This window comes from Melitaea cinxia, chromosome 9 (assembly GCF_905220565.1).
Source record: "Melitaea cinxia chromosome 9, ilMelCinx1.1, whole genome shotgun sequence".
In the NCBI taxonomy this organism is placed as follows: domain Eukaryota; kingdom Metazoa; phylum Arthropoda; class Insecta; order Lepidoptera; family Nymphalidae; genus Melitaea; species Melitaea cinxia.
The window spans coordinates 14,520,349-14,547,876 of NC_059402.1; the positions used below are offsets into that span (position 1 = coordinate 14,520,349).

Genomic DNA, 27,528 nt, shown 5'->3' on the forward strand with positions numbered 1-27,528 from the left:
TGTGATTTATTTATCATAACCTAGTTGTATAAAATATACTAACATCGATTATCGGTTGTATTGTTCTAAATTAATTGTTATAAGTCTAATCACAACTGTATCGTGTTATATATTTTTTTTAATTAACGAACACTATAATTTCGACCGCACCGATCTATCTTCTCTGTGTAGTCAAAATTCCATGTAACATGGGCGAATCATATGTGCTCTTTTGGCAATAAATTAATATTTGTCAATTAAGATAGAGCACAACTGATAAGTCCTGTTCAAAATCTAGAACAGCACGTATTGGGAAGTACCTTACAGAAGATCACAGCCAAATAACAATGGACTCAAGCGGTGTTGTGTTCCTGTGGTGAGTAAGGTCGCCAGATTTGGGAGGATCGGAGCAGAGTCAGTAATACGCTTACAATGCGTCAGGTGTTGCAGGTAAGCCGTAAGCTTGTTTGCCTAGTCGTATAACACAGTTGACTTGTGTGGTATAAAAAAAATTAACCAACTATTCAACTGGGTTATATTTAAATATATATTAAATATGTTAAGATATTTAATTTATGTTTACTGTCCTATATTTCGTTCCTAACATTAGTACTTAAATGAAAAAAAATGTACAGCCTAAACCCTAGAATGGCAAAATTATCATTTTATTATTTGGTCGACTTCATATTAATGTGTAAGAGCCTACGGAAAATGAAAAAAAAAAAATGTTTGCCTATTTCTTTCCACAATATAGGTAATATGGTATAACCCAATATTATGTTGTAAAGTAATCGAAAAAAGGCCTCAAAGGTTTACTTTAATAGAATTTTAAAAGAAGAACTTATAATGAAGTCTTGATAGAGGATACATTTTTTTTATCTCTCATCCATATTCATAGCGTTGAAAAGGATAGCAAAGTTTTCTCATGTTAAATGCGGTCAAGATATGTTAACATTATATTTTCATATGGAGTTATCGGGCTAAGTTATTGAAGTTATAAAAATGAGATAAAAAAAGTAAGTCATATAGCTGATGAAAAAACTTTTTCATACCTTATTATGGTTATTTCTAACCATCTTGAATAAAAATGTAATCTTAACTTTTAACATATAATGGTACGACTAATTTCAGGGTAATGGTTCAATTTGAATTTTCTATTACTAAGTATAATGTCGAGGATGGTTATAAGGTTATTTTTATTATACATTAGCTGAGCCTCGGGGTTTCAGAGTACTATCTGAAAAAGGCTATAGACTTTTTTAGGAATTGAACTACCCAACTCAAAAATAATTTTTCAATTGATTAATTTTTTTAATTTTAATTATTTTTATTTTTATTTTTTTTCGTATTAAAACCTTCCGTGGACCTTAAAGAGCATACAAAAAAATAAATTAGCCGAATCGGTCGAGCCATTCTCAAGTAATGCGCTTAGCAACATTCATTTTTATTTTTATAGATGTATAGTTTTAATACTGTACAAGTTGGGAGATTTGAGTTACAACTTTAAAAGGCAACTTGAGTGATGCCGAATGAGTCGCCTAATTTACGAAAATATACAGCTTACGTTTATTCCAACACAACCTTTAACGCGTTTCCTTCGAAACATTTAAAACTGCCAATAACGAAAGATATAATAAACTTTAGAAGCCATTTTGTAACTTTTTAACAAAGGCATGTTTATTGTAATTTCAGTTAATTAATTTTTATTGCTTTTATCTGGATATTTAAAACTTTTTGACTTTGTGGATTTTTTGAGTTCTAGTTATACTAATTTACTAAATGTTCAGCAATTATATGATAGTTTAAAAAATACATTAACATAGCGACAGACAAAGGATTTAATCTAGTAAAAACACATACACACAGATAAACAATTAAAGATACATATACGCACGCTCGCATACACACACACACACACACACATAAATAGTCTACTCGATCAAAACGAACATAACAAATATATATGTATAAGAAACATGACTATTGATAATGAGTAGGAATGAAAACCGTGACCATGTAGATAAGATCATTGTGCCAACCCATTGTAAAGTCGGCTCCAGTCCTGTAATTAACAGTGACGATTCCTAACTTGAAAATTTAGTAAACGGGCTAACAAAAGCAAAATTAATTTTCAAACTTTTTAAACGAAAGCAATTAAATAGTTAATTTATTAAAGTTTTTCTGTAACTAATTAGCTTTTAATATTACTTCTAAATAGTTCTCATAGGACTACTTTTTTAAAACAATCTTTGTACAATTTTCGTGTTTGATATAAATAAAAAATTACCTTATAATGTTTGTAAAAAATATATAATTAAATTTCATTTGCTGTCATAATCTTATCTTTAAACCTTCAATTTATATACAGGTTTTGGTTGGAAAATTTTGTATATGTGTAGTTGTAAAAAATAGGAACGCTTTGCTTGAGTGATTTATACGACTGTATGCGGTGAAAATATTAAAAGAGTACTCGGTCAATAAACTTTTGTTATCATATATACTTTATAAACCATAAAATTTAATACCAAAAACTTTTCTCTTAAAGATATATGTAAAGATAGAGGATATATTAATCTCCAGGGAGCGAAGACTAGACTTAGAGAAAGTTAAAATTGATACTGCTAACTCTGTAGCATATCTCTGTTCCTACTTTGCATATAATTTGTAATTTTATAATACGAACGTAGCAAAATAAATGTTTGCTAAATCTTTAAAAAGACATAACCAAAGTGTTTTTATAAAAAAAATGGGTTAAGAAAAATTTATTTATTTATTTATTTTATTTTATTTCTTACATCTAATATTACAGGCATAACCCAATTCATTAGACATAGTAAACGAGACAAAAAGCAAAAGGAATAAAAAAAAAATTAAACTACAATTAAAAAAGAATTAGCTGACTTGAGCATAACACTAAAAACAAAATATCATGATTAGTAGCCTATTTATTTAATTTTTCTTCTTGACAGTTGTGAACAAGAATTATAATAGGACTTAAAAAAGTAACGATCGAAGTGCTTGTGGAAAATAAGTTGAACAATATACAAAATTTGTAACCCATCCAAATTGTTTTGTTCCACACAATTACAATCACCAATTGTAGTAGGGTAACAATTGTATAGTAAACATCTATTCCCAAAGCTAAATCTTATATTATCACATGTCATGAGACGTTAGTTCAACACAAACCAATAGTCAAATCTTTTAACGTTATTTTGATAAAACTGCTAGGTACAAAAGATGTTTTATGAATTAACATACGACTGATTTAACCTCCACGACCTCAAAATCGTGACGCTAATTTGTTCCTTTGAACAGGATTTGACCTTGAACGTCCCCGCGTGAGCTATTTTTAATCTGGGGGCATGGTAGTGCCCCCGCCAAGACGAGCCAAAAAAAAAAAAAAAAAAAAAGACGAAAAGCACTACCTATCTTTTCTCGAAGTGCTTCGTCGTTTTTTTGAACCATCATAACTTGGGTTTGGATTACACCAGATAAACAAAATTCTCAGGATATGATGTCGATAGTAGACTTATTAAACGTATAAAGTTTCAATTGCATAGCTCTTATACTTTAGATTTTATTGATGTCTAAAAAACCCCGATTTCGTCACTCACTGATGATCATCAAAATTCTTAGAGTACTTCCTAAAGTCCCAGAAAGCTGAAATTTGGTATGTAAGCTAGTATTAGTACACAAACAACAAAAAAATTATAAAACTTGGAACTTTTACCCCTCAACCCCTTAAACAAGGGGGTGGAAGTTTGTATGAGACTTCCGCAAATTTTGATGCTAGAGGTCTGAAAATTGATATAGAAACTCCTTGTTACTGCTTGTTATAAATAATAATAAAAAAATACATTAAAAAAATCGGTTATTAGTTTAAAATGTACAATGTCGAAAATTTACATTTTGTAATTTTGGTATTTAAGTTTTGGCGGAGGTCACCGTTTGCATATTAGTTCAACATAAAATCAAAAACAGCGTGCTTAAACCAAATATGGTGAAGATTGGATGATATTTATGGTATAAAATGTGTCGGAGGTAAAATGCAACTATAATATTGTCATAAGCAACTTACAAAAAGAAGTGAAATCCCACCAAAAACATTTTCATGTAAAATGTTGCCAAGACGAGATCATATGGCTCGCACTGTCAATCTGGGGGCATGGTAGTGCCCCCGCCAAGACGAGCCAAAAAAAAAAAAAAAAAAGACGAAAAGCACTACCTATCTTTTCTCGAAGTGCTTCGTCGTTTTTTTGAACCATCATAACTTGGGTTTGGATTACACCAGATAAACAAAATTCTCAGGATATGATGTCGATAGTAGACTTATTAAACGTATAAAGTTTCAATTGCATAGCTCTTATACTTTAGATTTTATTGATGTCTAAAAAACCCCGATTTCGTCACTCACTGATGATCATCAAAATTCTTAGAGTACTTCCTAAAGTCCCAGAAAGCTGAAATTTGGTATGTAAGCTAGTATTAGTACACAAACAACAAAAAAATTATAAAACTTGGAACTTTTACCCCTCAACCCCTTAAACAAGGGGGTGGAAGTTTGTATGAGACTTCCGCAAATTTTGATGCTAGAGGTCTGAAAATTGATATAGAAACTCCTTGTTACTGCTTGTTATAAATAATAATAAAAAAATACATTAAAAAAATCGGTTATTAGTTTAAAATGTACAATGTCGAAAATTTACATTTTGTAATTTTGGTATTTAAGTTTTGGCGGAGGTCACCGTTTGCATATTAGTTCAACATAAAATCAAAAACAGCGTGCTTAAACCAAATATGGTGAAGATTGGATGATATTTATGGTATAAAATGTGTCGGAGGTAAAATGCAACTATAATATTGTCATAAGCAACTTACAAAAAGAAGTGAAATCCCACCAAAAACATTTTCATGTAAAATGTTGCCAAGACGAGATCATATGGCTCGCACTGTCAAAAAGTTATCAGATCTCATGTAGAGCCAAGCTTCTAACTCTACACGCCCTAACTCTACAAGCCCTAACTTCACAAACTCTACACCTTAGTCAAAATATGTGGCTTGGCCGTTTCGCTACCGTCACGTGGGCTTAAGGTGAAAAATTTATTCACTGTTTATTACTTTTCTGTTATACAATAGTTCTATTAAAGAAAAAATAAAAAGAAGAATAATAACAGTGAATAAATTTTTCACCTTACGGTTTCACGTGACGGTAGCGAAACGGCCAAGCCACATATTTTGACTAAGGTGTAGAGTTTGTGAAGTTAGGGCTTGTAGAGTTAGGGCGTGTAGAGTTAGAAGCTTGGCTCTACATGAGATCTGATAACTTTTTGACAGTGCGAGCCATGTGATCTCGTCTTGGCAACATTTTACATGAAAATGTTTTTGGTGGGATATATATACCGATTAGACAAATCAAACTTGTTTGGAATGTTAAAAATGATTTTAAATAAAATGTATTAACTACTAAATTAATTACAGGAGAAGGTACAAAAGACAATATATATAAATCAATTGCTATTCGTTTGTCTCGCTAAAAATCGAGAGCGGCTGGACCGATATTTTGATCTTGAAATATTTGCTGAACTTCAGGGTTCAAACGGTGAGAAACATAAATAACAAGTCACGGAAAATAATAAAAATGACAATTTAATTTTCCAGTACAAAATGTTCCTAGCTGTGAAACATTTGATATCTTTTGTCAAAAACTTGTCAATTGGTTGTCAAATATTCAGAAAGACGTTCAGAAAGTTTTTCGTCCACATTTTTCACAAATATACAGAGGTGATACGAAATTCACCGACCCGGAAATGACCCGGTCATTTTCTAGTAATAAAAAAACTTGTTTTGGTCACGGTCTATCTTTATATTTTGACTGACAACATTATGGTTTTCATTATTTTTTTGAATTTAAACTTCTTTATTCGCGCTTGAATTGACGAGTAAGCTGGTAAATGCGTGACGAAAGAGTTACGAAAAGTGTGATCGGGCAAGGCGAACGGAGCAAAAGAGAGAGGTACGAGCACATATTTTCTTTATCTCTTTCTCTTATAGTTAGCTACGTTTCGTATATCTAGGACACAGTGCAGGCCTATTGTACAGAAGTTTTACTTCAGTCGTGTGGTCTAAAGCACCTTCTTTTTTACGCTTTTGTGAAATAAAATCCTACTAAAAGTAACAAAAAAAAAAATTCAATTAAAAAAATGAAAACCTAGTCAGATACTCGTTATTTTACTCTGCCTATAATTTTGTCTCTTAGTTCAAAAGTAAAAAAATCAAGTTTAAAAGCAATTTATCTATCTAGATGTTAAATGACAATGAACAATGAATTGCACTTTCGAACTTTGAATATCCGCTGTAAGCGTTTCGTTCATCTCGTGTAGTTTGTCTATGTCAGAAAATGATAGCCACAAACAGGAAAATAAACGATCGAATTTAAATTTTGTCTCTTGCATTGTTTTTTTAAGTAAATGTTTTGGAAAAAGTCATTTGTATACAATGATATTCAGAAATGAGACTCTTGCATTTATTGTTGTATTTACTAGACATTTAATAAATATTTAAATTTGTTTTATACTATCCGAAAATATGTAGACCATAATAGACATAAATAGCTTACAGAAAAAATAATTGTTATAAATAAGATAAAAATTCATTTACTAGTACACCAGCCACCCACTGTCACCATTATACCAAGTCAATTATCATTAGAGAAAGCATCATAATTAATGTTATTTATAATGTCAACAAAATATATTTTTCATATAAAATTTTTGGATGAAATGCCACTAAATTTCTGTTATTATAACATAAATGATAATTATGGGGAGGGACAAAGACTTAGTTTTATGATTTCTATCCCATTTAGGTGACTATGAGCAAAACACATGAGTTCACTGCATTTTTGGCGCGAATTTGCGAAGGCCTATGTCCAGCAGTGGACTATATTAGGCTAAAGTGATGATCCCATTTAATTTTCACGACCACTGTGACATGATCGTAATGAATGTTAACCATCAAAGGTTGTTCTAATCTCGTTCAGAGGCAAATATTTGTTTATCGGTATCGGTATTTGACGTTGTCGATTTTACCGTGAAATTCGGGGATGTCGGTAGTTAAATTATTCTCGGTTGAAATATTATCGGCTAGTCCTCAAGGATTGTGTAAGGCAGATAACAAATGCTTTGTTATAAGCTGGAAACCTGTTAGATTCGAACTGGATTATGTGTAATTTTAATAAATAAATTTGACATGTGTATGTTTATAATACACAAGCTGCCCGGACAGATTCCGTTCTGTCAAAAGTTAATAGTAAAAATAATGTTTTTATTTTTTGTCAGTTTTATAACCTTCCGTGAGCCTTAAGGAACGTACAAAAAATAAATTAGCCACATTGGTCGAGCCATTCTCGAATTATACGCTTAGCAACATTCATTTTTATTTATATAGATTATTTAAATCTAAAATACCGATTTTTTTTGTCTCTGTCTATAACAAATTTTACAGTAAAATAAAAACTAATAAGGCATATTTGAAACTTTTGTTATTACTGACAGACATATGTAGAATTTTCTAAAAGGACAATGGCAGATCCCCTAACAAATTTTTGTTGGCATAAAGAGTGTAGCAGTATAAGCACGGGTCAGATGCCCCTGGGGGAATTTATGTCAAAATTTTGATGACGAAATCACCGTGTTAAGAGGAACATTTCCCTAGGTTACCACACCTCTGAAAGCGCTAGTTTTTCAAAAAAAATTTTTTTTCAAATTTTGAAAAAAATTTTTTTTTTCTCTTGCAATATAATATTTATTTGTAATTTTTCTACCAATCGCTAGATACACTAAAGAAGCATTAAATAAGGTACTTTTGAAGTCTTCGCAGCAATTGATATATCGGAATATCACAAATTCAAAATTTTAAAATTTTAAATCTCACGTATTTTAAGAGACACTATCACGAATTTTTTTTTATAAATAGCCCTTACTACGCTCTATAAAATATATTTTTTTCAAAATTTTCTCTAGGGTAGATCAGTGTTAAAAAAAATATTATTACTATCCTCATATGAATAATTAAGCATCTGAGCAAGTAATACTGCTATAATTTTTAAATGTAATTTTAATATTTACGATATTAATAATTATAACAGTAAGAAATTGATGTGCGATTTTTGTTTTTTATGTTTAAAATTTTTTTATAATTCTTAATGATGAACTTTTACTTGTTTTATGCATTAAGTTGTATTTCTACTCAAGAGGCATGAAAATTAAAAGATTATTTTAGCTACGTCTAAAGAAATTCTTTTAGTTTGTGTTTTATTTGGGAATGTTTTATATGAGGTTAATTTATATGTATATTGTTACTATTTTAGTTCTCGGTTTATTGTTACATTTGTTTCGAGCGAGCATCTAGTCGTCGCTCCCAATACGCGACAAGTTGATGCGTGTTTGTTTACTTTGTTGTTTTCTTGAATTCGCGGTCTAAACGTATGTTTCTTTTGTCTGCTGATACGAAATCATCTTATTACGAAGTTGACTGCCATATAGTTCAATATTAGTGATTCTGATATAGTGATTCTAATATTTTTATACTGTGATTTTGAATAAAAATAATTTTAAATAAATTATTTAAAACTAACATTTAAAGGCGAAAACGCAGTAATGTAACATAGTGACATTGTATTTAAATAGTAACATTTCATGTGATCTTAGCTATTTATCTTCGTTGATAAAAATGCAGAGTGACAAGAATCTCAAATGTGTTGTGTGTGATAGATCTGTGTTTAAAGTGAAAGGTCAAAAAAAAATTTTAACAACCCCGGAAGATATCAAATTATGTCAAAGTGTGCTTGAAAAACCAAAAACTATTTTTCCAAATAGTGCAGTATGTGGAGCCTGTCGTATAAAAATGTATAAGCGCAAAGCTTCAGAAGCTTTCGATGAAACAGAAATTGAGCCGATTCCAGATTCGGACCCATCCGTTACTTATAAAGTACGGAGTGATTCTAACGAATTTTCAGAACATTATTTAGAACTCTTCATACCAAGAACTATATATACACATAGATATTGTTTTATTTGTTCAAGCACTAGAGATTTAATTACTGTACCTGACAATGCACGCTTACACTGTTATTCAAAGAAGTCTATTTTCATTCCTACAGGGAACCGTTGTTGTTCAACCCATATAATTAATAATCGGTTTTATGAAGACGATTTACAGTTAATTAAAATATATTCCTATGACACAAAAATTACAGCGAAAGATGTGAAAAATATTTTACACTCAGTCGATTATTCTCAAAAGACAATATCACAGTAACGATTGAAGAAGACAGTGGCGAAGATTAATTATTATTATTATTATTATTATTATTGTTATTATTATTGTTCTTATTATTAAAATTACATTAAAAAAAATAAAAGCAGTATTACTCAGATGCTCAATTATTCATATGAGGATAGTAATAATATTTTTTTTAACACTGATCTACCCTAGAGAAAATTTTGAAAAAAATATATTTTATAGAGCGTAGTAAGGGCTATTTATAAAAAAAAATTCGTGATAGTGTCTCTTAAAATACGTGAGATTTAAAATTTTAAAATTTTGAATTTGTGATATTCCGATATATCAATTGCTGCGAAGACTTCAAAAGTACCTTATTTAATGCTTCTTTAGTGTATCTAGCGATTGGTAGAAAAATTACAAATAAATATTATATTGCAAGAGAAAAAAAATTTTTTTTTCAAAATTTGAAAAAAAAATTTTTTTGAAAAACTAGCGCGTTCAGAGGTGTGGTAACCTAGGGAAATGTTTCTCTTAACACGGTGATTTCGTCATCAAAATTTTGACATAAATTCCCCCAGGGGCATCTGACCCGTGCTTATACTGCTACACTCTTTTTAGCGTCTACTAATGAAAAATATGTAGTAAAATAGTACTTAAATTCCTAATCACTTTTGCTTAAAGAAGCACCACCGAAAGAAGTAATGAATTGAAGATATTCCAGGTTGAACATTTAGAGGTTATGTGTCAACAACTTGTTGGTACCTGATCAAAAACTTAGTCAAATATATGTTAAATATAGTCCGAAACTACATTTTTAATAACTAGATAGATTGATTACAAAACCTTGTAGTAGATATATTTAGACTATCTACGCACTTACAGCAAAATAATAAATGGCTAATTAGCCATAAGTCCGCCCATTGTACTTCACTGTCTGTAACTCTGTAAATCTTTATGCTTTGTTTGTAATATATTTGTGGTGTACAATAAAGTATAAAATAAAAATAAAATAAAGAAAAATATTTTTCTTAGACGCTTGTTTTAAACCTTAGGACTAAAATATTTCATATTCGGGGATTTTCTTTGTTACCTGTCCTTAGGTATTTCCTACATAGGTACATCAGCGTTAGCTGTAGGTGATATAAAATCGACGATCGACAAAGATGTTCATCTTCTTAAATCATGAGCGCTGTATGTCAACAGATCTAATAAACCCTGCTCTTAGAATTTCTAGACCACGCTTCTGATTAGATTTTTCTTTAATGATAATCACATAGATAGTTACCAGGACCATCCACTTATCGTGCCCTTTGCAGCATGGGATCATCTTTTTATCAGATAATCAGATGAGCAGCCTGCAAGGTCTTAACCAAATAAGAAACAGTTTACAATGGCACACAAAATGGTTATTCCCTGCAAAAAATGAAAGTGCGGCCTCTAGGTTAAAAATCAAACTCTAGAAACCACTTATATACAGATGCGTGGCATAAAGACAGTGGTCCTCTACAGTCAGTCAGAGTATCTGCTCATTTTTTCTAATAGAAGAAAGGCCTGTTTATAAAATAAAACAACATTATTTTCTTATTACGTATATTCTACATCGTCCATAATAACAATTTCACCCAGAAACCCTGCCGGTGCTGTGATATTTTGTTGATGTCTCGCCCAACCAAGGTACCATACCAAAGTCATTGTATGCGCGCAACATCCAATAGTCCTTCCTCCAACTAAACAACTACAACAGTACTCTACTATTCCTGCTCGACCGGGTACATTATTTTTATATATATTTTATTAAAAGCTGGATTCTAGTCCTTCGCTCAATTATGACAGTTATGATTTTCAAGTGTTGTCATGGCTATCATACTATTTTACCTTTGCCATTCTCGAATTATTATTGTATTTATGAAATAATTGGGCTTAGCAAATAAATAAATAACGCGTTATTCTTTGTAATAAAACAATGTTTCGGGTTTATACAATATAAATCGTGTAACTTGATGCAATATAATACGTGTAAAGTGTATTATTTATTTAAAGGCAAAAAGTTCATTTATGTTACTAAGAGAAGATTTATTACCATGTGGCAACATTCAACGGAACTATCGCTAGGTACCTCATATTCCAATGACATGTCAAATCATTTTTACAATAATCAAATGTTCGTTTCATTAAAAATGATATTTTTCCTAGACTTACACAGATCTTAAAAATATATTGAAAAAACGTAAGAAATTATTTTATTTACATTTGACATTAAGACATTTATAGACGCTTAGGAATTCTATCAACAACTTTTTCGCCATTGTTCTTTTCTCATGCCATTTTCAGACCAAATTGGTAGATACTGTGAGCTTGCCTCAATATCATTTGCTATTTAAATACTATCCACGCTAAGCGATAACAGAAGTAAAAATCTGAAAATAACAAATAAAATTGTAATATTTTCAATAGTTGTACGTAAATAATTAATAATTTCATTAATAACTAGCTGCTGCCCGCGACGTCGTCTGCGTGAATGCTATACGGCACCAAAAATACCTACGATTATACCTTTTAAAATAACATTCATTTACCTGTTCCTTCTTTACATTTCATATCCACAGAAAAATCTCATACATGGCGCTGCTTTAAAATTGTCTTGTCTACTTATATTCACTTAATTATGTTTATCGGCTTAGTTACTTATATTGCGTGGTTGTTATAGTATGAAGCTAGCTTATAGCATGGTTATTAACATAATAACAACATTCAAATATGCGTCGTTAGATTACACGTTGTTACAGAATGCGTTGAAGAAATAAAGGTTCACTGCTCGTTCCCCGTAGGTGATAGCGTGATAATTTATAGCCTATATGTTGACCCGACTTCTTAATAATATTCGTGCCGAATTTGAAGTAAATCCATGCAGTACTTTTTGAGTTTATTCCGGACATACATACAGACAAACAGACAAACCGACAAAAATTGTAAAAACTATATTTTTGGCTTCGGTATCGATTATAGATCACACTCCAAGTATTCTTTCAAAAAAATATTCAATGTACGTAACTTATTTTTTTGTCATCCACATCCTCACTCTGTTATCGGCTTCTGAATAGTATATATAAATACGTTTTTACAGAATGTCCATTTGTTAGTGGCATGTACTTCGTTTTGAACCATTTATCTTTGTCTCCGGGATGATGATCTCAAATCCGCGGGACAGGGGACGAGAGGGATGGTTTGAGATAAACATTAAGTTGTTCGCCAAAATGCAATTTTAGCAAACGTTTTCTGCACGATTTCACATATAGATACAATTTTTAAGTATTTATGCTAAGCAAGTTCAAAATCGTTGTTTAGTACTGTTCACAACGGTGTTTGTCATTCGAAACTCAAAATGAACAACTCAAACTCAACGAAAAGTAATCTTGAAATGAAATGATCAAATTTTAGTAAGTAGGTTCTTGGCTTTTTGTTATAAATAAAATCCACATAGTTTAGGATATCATCTATATATAACCATACATACACCACCCGTGGCCATGGTGCCTGCAACAAAACTGCAAAATAAAATTTTTTACAAGTTTTGATAGATACAGATCAGATAGCTGATGTAGTAAGGAGTAACTTAGGCTACTTTTATTTTAGATTTTTTTTTAAATAGCTGTGGGAACTGAACAATAACTTTTTTGTTACATTCTACGCGAGCGAAGTCACGGGCACAGCTAGTACAACAATAAAAACGTTCATACTAAAATTTTGCTTATCAAGATATTTGTATACGTTTGGACTCACTGTACTTATTCTACGTCTTGTTGTTAGTCTGTGATGCTTAGTGTGATGGGTCTCGTATCTTTTATGTTACTATCAATTATGTGGCTATCCTATTAACTTAATTTTGTTTTGTTTTTCAAGTCATTTTAATATCGGCTCTTAATACAGCCCTTTTGTAACAGTACTAAGATGTATAGATAGGAAAACCTATTACTGGCCTTATTATTATTATTATTATGTTAAATGTCATATATATACGAATTGTAACGCTGTTGGTTTTCGAATAAAAAAAAATAAAAAAAAATAAAGAGAGGGTCTGTTATTCTAATAGGCTACTTTTTAGACTTACAACTACTTAACAAAGCTAATACAATTATAGCTTTTACATTTGGTAGTCTGTTACTGCAGAAGACACATGAATCTCGAGCTAGTCGAGTGGTTCAGCTTAAATTCAGGCCAGCATGAATAAATTTCATAAATCGGACAGGCGACCGGATAAATTTTGGTGACATCCTTTAAAATAGTTGTCTGTACTGTTTATTATTTTGGCATTGAAACAACAATTTTATTATTTTTGACCACAGTTTGTATGAATTTTTGACTTGGATGTAAATTTATTTAGGACTAGCTGTGCCCGCGACTTCTCCCGCTTGGAATTTAATAAAAAAATATTTTTTATTCCGCAGAGTTGTAAAATACTACTACTGTACGTACGTACTGTGTGGCTACGGTACCAAAGAATATAGCCACCCCCTCTCTTCCCGTGGGTGTCGTAAGAGGCGACTAAGGGATAACACAGTTCCACTACCACCTTGGAACTTAAAAAGCCGACCGGTGGCGGGATAACCACCCAACTGCTGGCTTTGAAATACACAGGCCGAAGACGGGCAGCAGCGTCTTCGGTGCGACAAAGCCAGTACTGCGGTCACCAACCCGCCTGCCCAGCGTGGTGACTATGGGCAAAACACATGAGTTCACGCTATTTTTGGCGTAAACTTGTGGAGGCCTATGTCCAGCAGTGGACTGTATAGGCTGTAATGATGATGAGAGTTGTAAAATAAATAAATTTCTAAAATAAAAGTAGCCTTAGTTACTCCTTACTACATCAGCTATCTGCCAGTGAAAGTCCCGTCAAAATCGGTCCAGCCGTTTTAGAGATTAGCCGGAACAAACAGACAGACAGACAGACGAAATTTTTTAAAAATGTCATTTTGGTATATGTACCGTGTATACATCCATATGCATTTAGTAAAAATCGGTTATTTTAATATTACAAACAGACACTCTAATTTTATTTATTTGTATAGATTTCTTCTGACACACGCTGTTTATGTTATTATTGTTGTAACCATTGTCCGTTTTATTTTCGTGACCCATAAGATAAAAATAGAACCAAGCACTTGGAAATTTAATGGCAGCATTTTTTTAACAGGTCTATTCAGGTTATTTGGATATAGGCTATAAAATTGTCAGTTCTTCTTCATTTATCTTCTAGTATCGATTTAGGCTATTTATCTAAATGGTTCTATCTCATAAATAAAGGTAGTAATTAATTTTAGTGTAGCCAGTATTTAATACGTGTTCACGTTTACGATTCAGCGATAATTTCACATTACTATGCGAGGGGAGAACATTCAACTTTCCGCGCACGTTTCATAGCGTAAACGAATTGTAATTAGTACGGCTTCAGCTCTCATTCGAAACCGTGGCGTTTTTGTCATAATACGCTTCGTATAAGCCTTCCATTTAGGATGTAACTGTCCTTTCTCTGACATAATAATAATAATAAACGAGTTCACTATTAGGGAATCTCACGATGCTTGACTGTTTTTACGATTGGTGGTAAGTAGATATAGATGATAACCGTTTTGCAATTTGATCGACATTCAGAATTTATGTTCTGGTGAGATATCCCATGATGATTTATTGTTAACCAAAAAACACATTTTAAATGTCATTAAAACCTAACATAGAACATAAATACAAGTACAAATAAAAAACTCAATCACTCATTTTAAAATTAACTTAAAAAATCTCAATAAGTGCGTTGTTGTAGGTTGTTGTTTGTAAGTGCTCTCTTCCCGTGGGTGTCGTAAGAGGCGACTAAGGGGTAACTATCCAACTGCGGCTTTGAAATACACAGGCCAAATACGGGCAGCAGCGTCTTCGGTGCGACAAAGCCAGCCCTGCGGTCACCAACCCGCCTGCCCAGCGTGGTGACTATGGGCACGACACATGAGTTCACGCCATTTTTGATGTGAACTTGTGGAGGCCTATATCCAGCAGTGGACTGTGGTAGGCTGAAATGAAGTGCGTTGTTAAGTTGGTAAGTATTAACACATATTTTATTGTAGTTCGATAGCCTGCGTGTAGAATTCGAAGAAAAATTCTTCAAGGTATATAAAGTTTTAATAAGTACTAAGATAAATAGTGCGAAAAAAAAAAAATACGAGAAATTGTAGAGACGCTAAAACTTATTCAATTCCAACTTTTAAAATAGTTAGCATTATTCAGCATGCGTCAACTCTAAATATATGTATTGTTGGGGTTGTGAAGTTAAAATATACATTGCCAAGTTATAAAACTTTTACCAAAATCACTAATTTAAATAAAATTTAAATGTATATAGCAGAAAATTTATATTCATAAATTATTATCATACAGATCTCATCAACATTTGTTCATAGAGATTTAATATCACCATGTTAAAATTTTGCGCAATGTTGGGTAAATGGCCGTAACAATTAGCTGATGAACTAACTTTGGAATCGTACCTGTTCTTAATAATGTACAAATGTTTATTTATCGAAAAAGTAAAGATAGAATATGTAAGGTCTGTATGCCTGTTTATCTTTTTTTAATTTTTTTAGTTCCAAGACAATGACACATGATCTTAATTAACTCAAAGATGTTGTGTGTGAAACAATATTTAACACACTAGCTGACCCAGCGAAATTATGATTCTGATCTGATCTGATTATATCGTTTTTTTTTTTTATAAAAAAAATTTTTTAGACTGCAAGATAAAAAGCAGAACTGAAATGCAATTAGGCGTAGTTGTTTCATTTTATTTATACTGATAATAATTATTTTTTGTTAGACATCGGAATCATTGAAAAGAAACAACATAGCTTTTGATCGATTCGTAACGGAAAAGAGCTATTTGAGATCTACGATTTTCTGAATAAAATATTTATTTATTTATTTATTCTTAATTTACACCAAAATACAAATACATATAAAGAAAGATACAATACAAGTTGTACAAAGGTGATCTTATCGCTATACAGCGATTTCTTTCAGATAACCTTTGCGTACTGGACACGATACAGTAGCAGCGGTTAGAAGTGTGCACATATTAAGGAGGAAAAATCAATAATAAATAACGTTAAATAAATTGTTTACATATTTAATACTAAAACGTTAGTACGTAGATATAAACTACGATATGATAGACTTACATAAATAGAAAAAACTTATATACAAATAAGTAAATATTTTAGTATATAATATATAAGACACATATACATTATTATTTAGTCATTGTGCTGTAGTTGGAGTAGTGAAATAGAAATACAATGTCTTGTAGTAAGTCTATCATATTAGATAAATTGTATTTTAAAAAGGGGCAATGATAGAGTATCTCTTTAATATAATGTAGAAATTTATATTAAGTGTAATATGCGTACGTCAATCTTAAAAGATTTATATTTATGAATCAAATGTCTGGAAAGCTGCCCTTTTGTAAGTAGAGATTAAAAATCAGAGAGGCCCTTTAGATTCAAGGAGCCGACTGAATCTCTAACGAGACTTGAACAAAGTTTTGAATAGGATTTTAAAGCATTTACCTTAATGAATGCAATTTAATTCAGAAACTATATTTCGAAGAGAGTTTTCTTTATCTATCTTTCAATGCTAAATTTTAGGGTGAAATAGATAAAGTTATTTAATCTGGCTCGGAAGTGGATTATGATCCGTGACGATTTAAAGTGTGTCTGCCTTTTTAAGAGCGCGGCGTTGCCGCTTTTATTATTCACCATTTATGTATTATCTTTATAAATACTGTTTTACAGTCCCTGTAGAATTGGCTTGTTAGAACGAAGTTCCTTATGAGGCGGAGGAGTACCCTAGCTGTCAAAAAACGACCGTAACGTTAAAAAAAGCGTAAGATTTTTGTGTACAGTCTATGTTTGATAACTATTCAGTGTCTAATGTACAATCTACGTGATGACTGTTATTATTATTATTATATATTTTTATAAATCCTTGTAAATAAAATAAAGGAATAATTTTGTTAAGTATTTTTTTTTTTGATTTTTATCGATGAAAAATCCTAATTAAAATGTATACCCGAATAATTATTTTCTTTATACCTTGAATAGAACTTGAAATTAATATTTTTAATATGGAACTTCGTTCCTATCTGGTGTCCCATGACACCAAACGATTTTTTTATTTGTTTGTTGTGAGAATTTTTTACAAATTTATAGGTTTATTTAACCATGTTAAGGCGTGGCACGTGGTCGTTTGTACACATTATTATATTTTTCTTTTTGTGTATTTCCAAAAAATGCACCGTTGCCATTCTTCTTCCATTTAACGCATGTTACTCTCGTATCCTTATTTGCCCAGTGAAGCTGTTAATGCTACATTTAATATTAAATCATGATTACGCTCGACATTATATGGCCGTACCTTAAAACACGTGACCTTGCCTCTCTTTGTAACAAAGTCAAAGACGAAATTCTTTATTCGATATTAGAATTATCCTTTGTTATTGATAGTCAATATTTACCACGCTCAGAATAATTCTTATGAAATTCGAGTTAGGAAAAAACTTCAATAGAATTAGGATTTACTTTCTCAGATTTAGTACTTTTATATAAAAGAGGTTTGAAGCGAGCCTTTAAACCCTGAAATATTATTACCAAAATATATTTTCGTAGAGATTGTTTCATCGTTTTTTGATAAAATTTAAATTATACTTAAGCTAGTTTTCATTAATCTTTTAATAGTTTTCATTAGTAAGCACTGTAATATACCACTTAAAATATATTATTTTTAATTCGCTTCAGCCTGTAATATCCCACTGCCGGACAATAAGCCTCTTTCCCCATGTAGGAGGTGCGATATTGCGAGATGGCGGATATATTCTCTACTATGAGTATAGATGAATATCAGATGTACATGGTGATAACCGGGATCGGCGGCTTAACGTGCTCTCCGAGGCACGGTGGGCAGACCTACAAGGACTGCACAAACACCCAGACTATGGCAAAAATCTGTATGGCTAATACTATTTTTAATCCACAAGTTACGATTTGAAATATTTGACAGATAAAGTGTAATTTGATGGTAAATAAAAAAATCAAGGTTTATCATTAATTATCATTGGGTAAGGCTGTTATTAAGATAACTTTATCGGTAAGAAAAGTTAGTTTTGAAATTTTTGTTATTAATAATATTATATTGAACGTTTTTTATTTACGTCTATTCATACATTATATTAAATACTACACATTAAAAAAGTAAAAATAATTCCATTCGTTAAAGTTATGGATTACCAGATGATTTTGAAATGTCTCTATTATTTAAAAAAAAAAGTATGTGTGTATAACGGCTAGCTTTATTTATACATTTTTATTTTTAACCAACTTCCAAAAAAGGAGGAGGTTCTCGATTCGATTGTATTTTTTTTCTGTATGTTAGTTACCTCAGAACTGTTGACTGGGTGGATCGATTTTGAAATCGAAAGGTAGTGCGTGTCAAGTGGACCATTTAAAATTTAATTGAGATTTGACAAGTACTTATTGTGTGTACCATTCATACACGGCAGAAGTGAAAGTTCAGAAAAGTCGTACGAAGGTAGGCCGTTGCGTTTTGTACGTGGAAAAAGTCGTAAGCGCCATGTAAAACGCGTTACTTACGCGTTTTGAGTACTAAAGTATTACATCTTGCTCTCTCCAATACATTTATGTGTATCTTTATTTATCGTAATGCATTTTGATTTCATCGAGTTTTAAATCAAAACGATTTTAAAGAAGTTTAACTTCAAAAACCTCTTTAATTTATAAAATTCAGGCTATAAAACAACATGTTTTACAAGCGAACTATAAAATACGAAAATTTTTAACAATCACAACTCTTGTTTATGAATGAATACGTTTGATACTTTGTTTATTTATGTAAAATAGGTCACGGGTCGAGAAATTTCTCCTCCTACTATCTGTTCAATATTATTGTTAGAAACCGCAAAATCCGAGCGATGACGTAAAATTTAATTCCACTGAAATGTTTATTTATTTAGACCTTATTGTTTATGTTTAATGTATATTAATATCTATCGTTATATAATGAAACTAAAACGGAGAAATCATTTAAATTGAAGGTATTCTGAAAATATTTTTGGAGGGTAGTTCACACTAAATAATACAGAAGTCCAAACCGTATCTTTTTTTTATTTGCATCCAACTCTCTGTCTCTACTTGTATTTAGCTTGAATGCACATCATGGTAAAACTACTAAATGTATCAAATTAAATTTATCCGAAAGTCGTTTTCGTTTCCTTGGCAGGGGTGATGATAGTCAAAACGTGGAATTACATATGAAGTCGTTTATTGAGGTAGGATATAGCCGGATATATCCTACACAAAATCTGAAGCAACCCGTCTAGGAGAGAACCTTAACCTTACAGAAGATCACAGCTCTAAATAACGGTGCTCTCAAATAGTGTGTTCCTGTGGGTGGGTGGTCATGTGGTGTGTAGTTGTGTAAGGCGTCGACAATGCGCTTGCGATGCTTCTGATGTTGCAGGCGTCTTAAGGCTACGGTAATCGCTTACTATCAGGGCCGAACACTTGTTTGGCGACGTAGGCGTATAAAATATAATATAAATATATAATATACTTTCTGGTAGACATTTTTTGTAAAGTTTTTTTCTTTAACAGTGAATAATTTTCAGCCTAAATTTGTCAAATAAAATAATTAATTTAGACCGTATTTCGATAGGCCATTAATAGTCCTTAATACTAAGAAATTATTTTTCAGAAATTATAAATTAAGAAAATATTTATTAATTAATTATTTTTTCGGTCCCGGTTGTTATCATGTACACCTGATAGCGATCGTTACTCATAGTAAGGAATATATCCGCCAACCCGCATTGGAGGAGAGTGGTGGATTAAGCTCTGATCTCTGATCTCCTACACGGGGAAAGAGGCATATGCCGTGAGATATTACAGGCTGAAGCGTTACTAAGAAATTATTTTACAAAATAAATTAAACTAGACAAAACTGACCTAATTCACGACTCGCTTAGGTAGTTCTTTGTATTCCAATGTACAATCATTTTCATAGATCAAAGACAGAATCTAAATACAAACCAACTGTGAAGACAAAGGCAGTCTTGGTGCTGGATATATTTGGACCAATATACAATGCAATACAATACAAATACTCTTTATTGTACACTATCAGCGAAAAAAATTTACACCGAAAAAGAAAATATAGACATGTACAAAAGGCGGTCTTATCGCTAAAAGAGCGATCTCTTCCAGATAACCTCTAGCATGAAAAGGACATGACAAAAAAATTAGACGGCATGGAGGTGTACATACTGGTGTATATATATATATATATATATATATATATATATATATATATATATATATATATATATATATCTATAATATATATAAAAGCGAAAGGTCACTCATCACGAAATCTCCGAAACTATAACACCTACAAACTTGAAATTTGGCAGGTAGGCTCCTTATAAGACGTAGGCATCCGCTAAGAACGGATTTTACGAAATTGGACCCCTAAGGGGGTAAAACGGGGGTTAGAAGTTTGTATGAAAGTCCTATGTTTTTGAAGTAAGAGACTTGAAATTTAAAATTTATGCTCTATAGATAGTGAGGAGGTGTTCAAATAATATATCTTTAGAAATCGACTCCCTTTTGGGGTTAAAACGGGGGATGGTAGGTTGACTCACTCATCACGAAATCTCCGAACTATAACAACTACAAACTTAAGGTTCGGCAGGTAGGTTCCTTATAGGGCGTAGACATCCACTAAGAACTGATTTTACGAAAATCAACTCATAAGGGGATAAAACGGGGTTCGGAAGTTTGTATGAAAGTCTTATGTTTTTGAAGTAAGAGACTTGAAATTTTAAAATATATGCTCTATAGATGCTGAGGAGGTGTCCAAATAATGCATCGTAATCTATATATATAAAACAGAAAGGTCACTGACTCACTCATCACGAGAATTCAAAAACCGCTGGATGGTCCATCCATCCAGGATGAACAAAGATGAAATTTGGCAGGGAGATAGATTATAGTTAGCAGACGTCCGCTAAGAACGGGTTTTGCGATATTCCACAGCTAAGGGGGTTTAATTGGGGTTAATAGTTTATATGAAACATATACAGCAGCTATAAGTTCGCCTGATCGGTTATTTATACTGCAGCCTGAAAATAAAACTAAAAATGGGGTGTATAGAGAGGTTTTATAAAATAACTGTTAAATTATACTAAATTGTGCCTTTCAAAAAGTTACTCATTGTGATAAGCATTTCAAGTAACTGAAATAAAAAAATAATTTGCGTTAAACATCTTAATAGTAATGCATATCTTCATAACCAAGCGGACGTAGTCGCGGGCAACAGTTAGTGTATTATAAAACCAAGTCCCCAAAAGTGTATGTGATCGATTCCCTCAAAATCTACTGAATGGATTTTTATGCGGTTTCATCAATGGAGGGAGGGCTTCAAGGGAAAGGTTTACGGATCGGCTAAGCCGATTTTGATGAGAGTTTCACTGGAAGTTTGCTGAAAAAACTTTGTGACTCACTGATATCAACGCGAGCGAAGCCGCGGGCACAGCTAGTATATATATATACTCGTATATCAAATATATATAAACATAATATATAAAAAATATAAAAAATACGAATAAACATACGACAGAAGAGATGAAGGACCGGCTAAAGTCAATGTCACTAATATATATTTGTAGTAAATACCAATATATATATATATATATATTTTTAATGTATAATATCTTTTATTGTTCAAAAAAATTCTTTTAACTTTGAAGTAAGAAAAAAAAATGTCTATTAAAGCTATCATATTAAACTTAAAGTCTCTTCGAGGTTATGGTCTTTCAACAATGTTTTTATATTATAAATTGAAAAAATGTTTTGTAGTGTTTAATGTATTGATTATTTGTAAAATTTTATCTTAATCCTTATGGATCACGAATGGTAGAACCATTAATAGGTTATAAAGGACGTTTACTTAAGGTCATTCCAGTCAGTCCAGTTGAGTGATTTGCTATTGTGACCTCGGGGTCTATATGTTTATTTATAAGAATGTATACTTGTCCAATGTCAAATCAATATATGCTCTATTTACTTTACTTTTTCTGAATTAAATTGTCTATCTGTACTAAAATCGAATATGTAACAGATCTAATTCAGAACGTTGAAGATGTTTTAAAACTTTAATTTTAAAAATATATTTTAAAACATTTTTTAATATCATATCAAAAATCGACCGTTCCAGCGGGGATCGAACCTGCTTTGACCGTGTCGGTGCTCTAGCCAATTAAGCTATAGACGGTGCCACGGTCGCTTAGACCGAATATAAAATCATCATATCAATAATTTCGATCTAGCAAGTACATCGTTGCATAGTTTCATATAAAATGAGACGAGTTTTAATTTTTGTAGCCCCGATAGAGACTTATTAATGAAGTTATGAGTGACTGCGGGGAAAGGTTTTTCTGCGATTTGATTAGGTTGACCCATCACAGCCAAACTGTGTCAATAGTTTTGAAATGACTTTAATCTCCAACAAACAAAAATATGTAATAGACTTCAGCCTATAATATCCCACTCCTGGGCATAGGCCTCTTTCCCCATGTAGAATAAGGATCAGAGCTTAATTCACCACGCTGCTTCAATGCGGGTTGACGGATATATTCCTTACTATGAGTAACGATCGCTATCAGGTGCACATGATAACAACTGGGACCGACGGCTTAACGTGCTCTCCGAGGCACGGTGGTGCACCCACAAGGACAGCACAAACACCCAGACCATGGCAAACATCTGTATGGGCAATACAAAAATTTGTTATGTGCGGGGATCAAACGCGCAATCATTAGCGCAACAGCCACAAACCAGTGCTGTGACCGTTGCGCCAACGCGGCGTATGCGTACGACTTATGGATAATAAATGTGATAATAGTTCTTCTAGATTAAGAAAAGAAATCGAATTATATCACAGTAAAATACAGTGCCCGATTTTTTTTTCATAGCAGCTAAGGAATATGTATTTCAAGGATGGAGCAATAACCCACCTTATTTCTCCCTCACGAGCCATGCTAATGCACAATCGACTGAATTACAAATATATCTAAAAATATACTTTGGCGAAAATTGTGAATCTTAACATAAGTACGAAAATTGCGAGAACGAGTATAAATGGTTAGGGATTATTATATTTCAAATTATCATCATTGTTAGATATATCTTTAAAATAATATCTATAAAATAATATCCCTAGTTACCGTTTATCAAAAGCTCAGCTATCGATAATTGTAAAGTTTATTTTAGGGATAATTAGACTTACAGATTAGTCTTCTGGAACAGATAAGTCATTAGCAGTTTTAGGTCAAAGACGGCAACCAAATGACATTTATTATTAATGACTTTCGTATATTAATCTAGCTGTGCCTGCGACTTCGTCCGCGCCTAATTTAACAAAAAAGTAATTGTTCAGTTCACAGAGTTATATAATAAATAAATTACTAAAAAAAGTAGCCTAAGCTTTTTACTTCACCAGCTATCTGCCAGTGAAATTCCGTCAAAATAGGTCCAGCCATTTCAGAGATTATCCGGAACAAAAAAACAGACAGACGGACAAAAATTAAAAAAATATTTTAGTATATGTACCGTGTATAAATCCATGTGCATTTAGTAAAAAGCGGTTAATTTAATATTAAAAACAGATACTCCAATTTTATTTATTTGTATAGATTAAGTTATTCGGGTTTGATTACATCGAATATATATTTAAAAACAATATTGATGACAAGTTTAATCTAGATAGATTGATATAATCATTTAGGTATAGAATTTAATTATTTTACAATCTTGAGCAAATAGAGGACTATTTTATTTCATACTAGCTGCCCGGACAGACATCGTTCTGTCAAAAGTTCATAGTAAACATTTTTTTTTAATTTTTTTTTAAATATTAAAACCTTCCCTGGGCCTTAAGGAACATACAAAGAAACAAATAAGCCGAATCGGTCGAGCTATTCTCGAGTTACCAACATTCATGTTATTATATCAATTCATCAGTTATGTCAAGTCTCCTTGATTTGGGACCTATTCTGCTGTCCTTTAACTGAAACGCTCTGAAGTCTAACAACGCATTTTTCTTAAAAACTGTAGCATACGATTTATCAGCCTACAATAATTAACGATTTTTAGGTTAGTTACTTAAAAATGATTCAATCTTTAAAATGTTGTCGCTAAGCTACCGTATATATTTTTAGTATCTTGAACATTACTAACATAGTTTTAAATAGCTCCTGGGGGAAACTGGGGATGGGGTCAGCAAGGTGCTTGCGATGCTTCTGGTGTTGCAGACGTCTATAAGTTACGGTAACCGGTTACCATCAGGTGAGCCGTACGCTTGTTTGCCAATCGTTACGAAAAAAATACAGGTATAATTTATATAATTGGTCATTTTGTTTCATCATTTCAGCCTATTGAAGTCCACTGCTGGACATAAGCCTCCATAACTCATGTGTGTCATCAACTCATGTGTGTGAACATTTTGTTTATATCATTAATTTCTTATATTTTCTGTTAAGTGTTATGTCTTCTAGTTTCATTCAATATATAATATTTATTATAAACCAATTTTCAAAATAAAAGAAAAAAAAAACATCGTATTATTCTACACTAAAGGGTAAAATGAACATTTACGGTTTAGAGGTCTTTAGTTAGTTCATAACATTATTGGGTAGTTGGTTTTCGATTCTCAGCTAGATAAATTTTAGCTGAAAACCCATAGTCAAATAGCGCTGTTGTGCCAGCACGCAACCGACTGCATCAAATCGTACCTACTTAAGTATTCGCAGCAAATCGGCTGCTTCATGAATGACACATCAAGTGAAACCTTGTGAACAACGTACAATACACTTAGTTTGGATACAACTTCTAAAATCAGAACCAAACCATTTCACTCTATTTATGTACGAGAATATGAAACAACCAATCTGATCAACAACAAAAAAAAAATGGTTTGTAAGTTTTTAGTGCAACTAAAAAAAATATTTTATAGAAATCGATGGCGGGATAACCACCTAAATGCTGGCTTTGAAATATACAGGCTGAAGACGAGCAGCAGCGTCTTCGGTGGGACAAAGCCAGCCTTGCGGTCACCAACCCGCCTGCCTAGCGTGGTGACTATGGGCAAAACACACGAGTTCACGCCATTTTTGGCACTCAATTGTGGAGGCCTATGTCCAGCAGTGGACTGTATTAGGCTGAAGTGAAAAATCAAAACTAGCAGGAACGGTTTAATGTGGTGACCAGTACTCAAAGAAGACAGTGTTGCAGATGAGCCTTCAGTTACTTCAACAAATCTTATTTCTAAAATTCTATATTCTCTCGAAATTCTAACTTGTAATCCTAATTGAATTCTGTTTTTGTTATTTAAGTTTTTACAATTTTCTAGTATTATTTTTGGGCGAAAACAATTTCGCAAGGTAATATAAACTAAACTAACTACATTCATAGGAAACATTATATTTTATTACTCAACTAACAAAATTAAATTTAAAGGTCTGATATTATTATACACTTTCTATACAATGTTACCTTCGTTCCAGTTTTAACTCGCACGAGTCAGTTATTGGCGCATATATCCGGTTCAGTTATCTCGAATGTTCGAGTACACTCGTAACGCGAATAACTAGATAACAGTACAGCCCCTAGGCACAAGTGCAGCGAAAGTTTCTGATACACTGCTAATAATTTAGTAGTGTAATGTCGATTAGTTTAATTGGGTTTTCAAATTAGCGTAATAAAAACTGGCGATGTAGATTTAATTTGACGACCTTATATTATATTTTTAGTATCCCTTATATATTTTTGTATGTCCAATAGACTTAGAATAGTAGGTAGAAAATTGATTCGTTTTGTAAATGTCTTACTGGTAAGATAAAAATCTCTTTCATAGGAAGAGGGCTAACGCTTAATCTGCTAAGTTGAGGATTGGAGAATAAATTATCTATAGTACAGGTCGTTATCAGGTGTTTGTAATGATAATCGAGATCAACGGATTTAGTTATTCTCGGAGTCCCATTGGGCTCCCATTAATCACGAGGACAAACACTTAAAGAAAATCGCTCTTATACGGCATCTATACAAATAAATAAAATTTGTGTGTCTGTTTGTAATATTTAAATAACAATTTTTTACTAAATGCATATATATACACGGTACATATACCAAAATGATTTTTTTTGCAATTTTTGTCTGTCTGTCTGTCTGTTTGTTATGGCTAATCTCTGAAACGGCTCAATCGATTTTGACAGGACTTTCACTGGCAGATAGCTGATGCAGTAAAGAGCAACTTAGGCTATTTTTATTTCAGAAATTTATTTATTTTATAACTCTGGGAACTGAACAATAACTTTCTCGTTAAACTACACGCGGACGAAGTCGCGGGCATAGCTAGTTAATAATACAAAAGAAATAAACAAATCAATGAAGAAAACCATACAAGAAAGGTAAAATAAATAAAAGTACGTGTTTGGTTAAATTTACACTGGATACGAGAAACAATAATTCAAAGAAAGTAAAAACAAACTGGTACTGTGAAAACTGCAAGCAATCGAATAAGGAACAAAAATAAAGAGGAAAACAAATACAAGAACTTCAAGGTAGATAAGGTTGAAATAAAAACACGGTTCGAATTAAATGCAACATTACTAGTATTTGGTCACAACAGAAGGTATGATTTTTATTTAAAAATTTAAGAAAATAAAATAAAAAATATATTTACAATTGTTTAAGGAGTTCACAGAGTATAAGTCATTGAGCTTGTTAGATTCAGTTCAGAATAAAAAGTAAGGAATATAAGTTAATGTTCAGTCAAACAAAAAAAATACTTTATGTCAAGAAATGAAAACATTAAAATAATGCAATAAATACTTTCATGTATACACTTGACTCAACAAAGACGAGACCACCGAATTGATAAAAGGCGTCTATCGATACCCAATACCAGGTTGAAATGAATAAGTCACATAGGACATTGGTTAATAGAATTTATTTTAGCGATGAAACGTTCTATCTAAATTTAGACGTTACGTTTTAACTAAAATGAATAAACGTGAAATCTCACAAATTTGTACATAATTAGTGTAAAATAATCGAGGAATAACATTCAAATACAAATATTCTATATTGTACG

At 31.9% G+C, this 27,528-nt stretch overlaps 1 long non-coding RNA gene across 2 annotated transcripts; it reads left to right on the forward strand.

Annotated features, from left to right (window-relative positions):
* The first annotated feature begins 342 nt into the window (after positions 1-342).
* Positions 343-26,797, forward strand: LOC123656676. 2 transcript variants are annotated; one of them, XR_006743577.1, is made up of 5 exons: positions 343-359; positions 1,977-1,987; positions 5,992-5,995; positions 24,629-24,722; positions 26,787-26,797. It is a non-coding gene; the product is annotated as an uncharacterized LOC123656676 (long non-coding RNA). The 2 variants fall into 2 exon arrangements; XR_006743576.1 differs by lacking the exon at positions 26,787-26,797 and having other exon boundaries at positions 24,629-24,732.
* Positions 26,798-27,528: the final 731 nt, after the last annotated feature.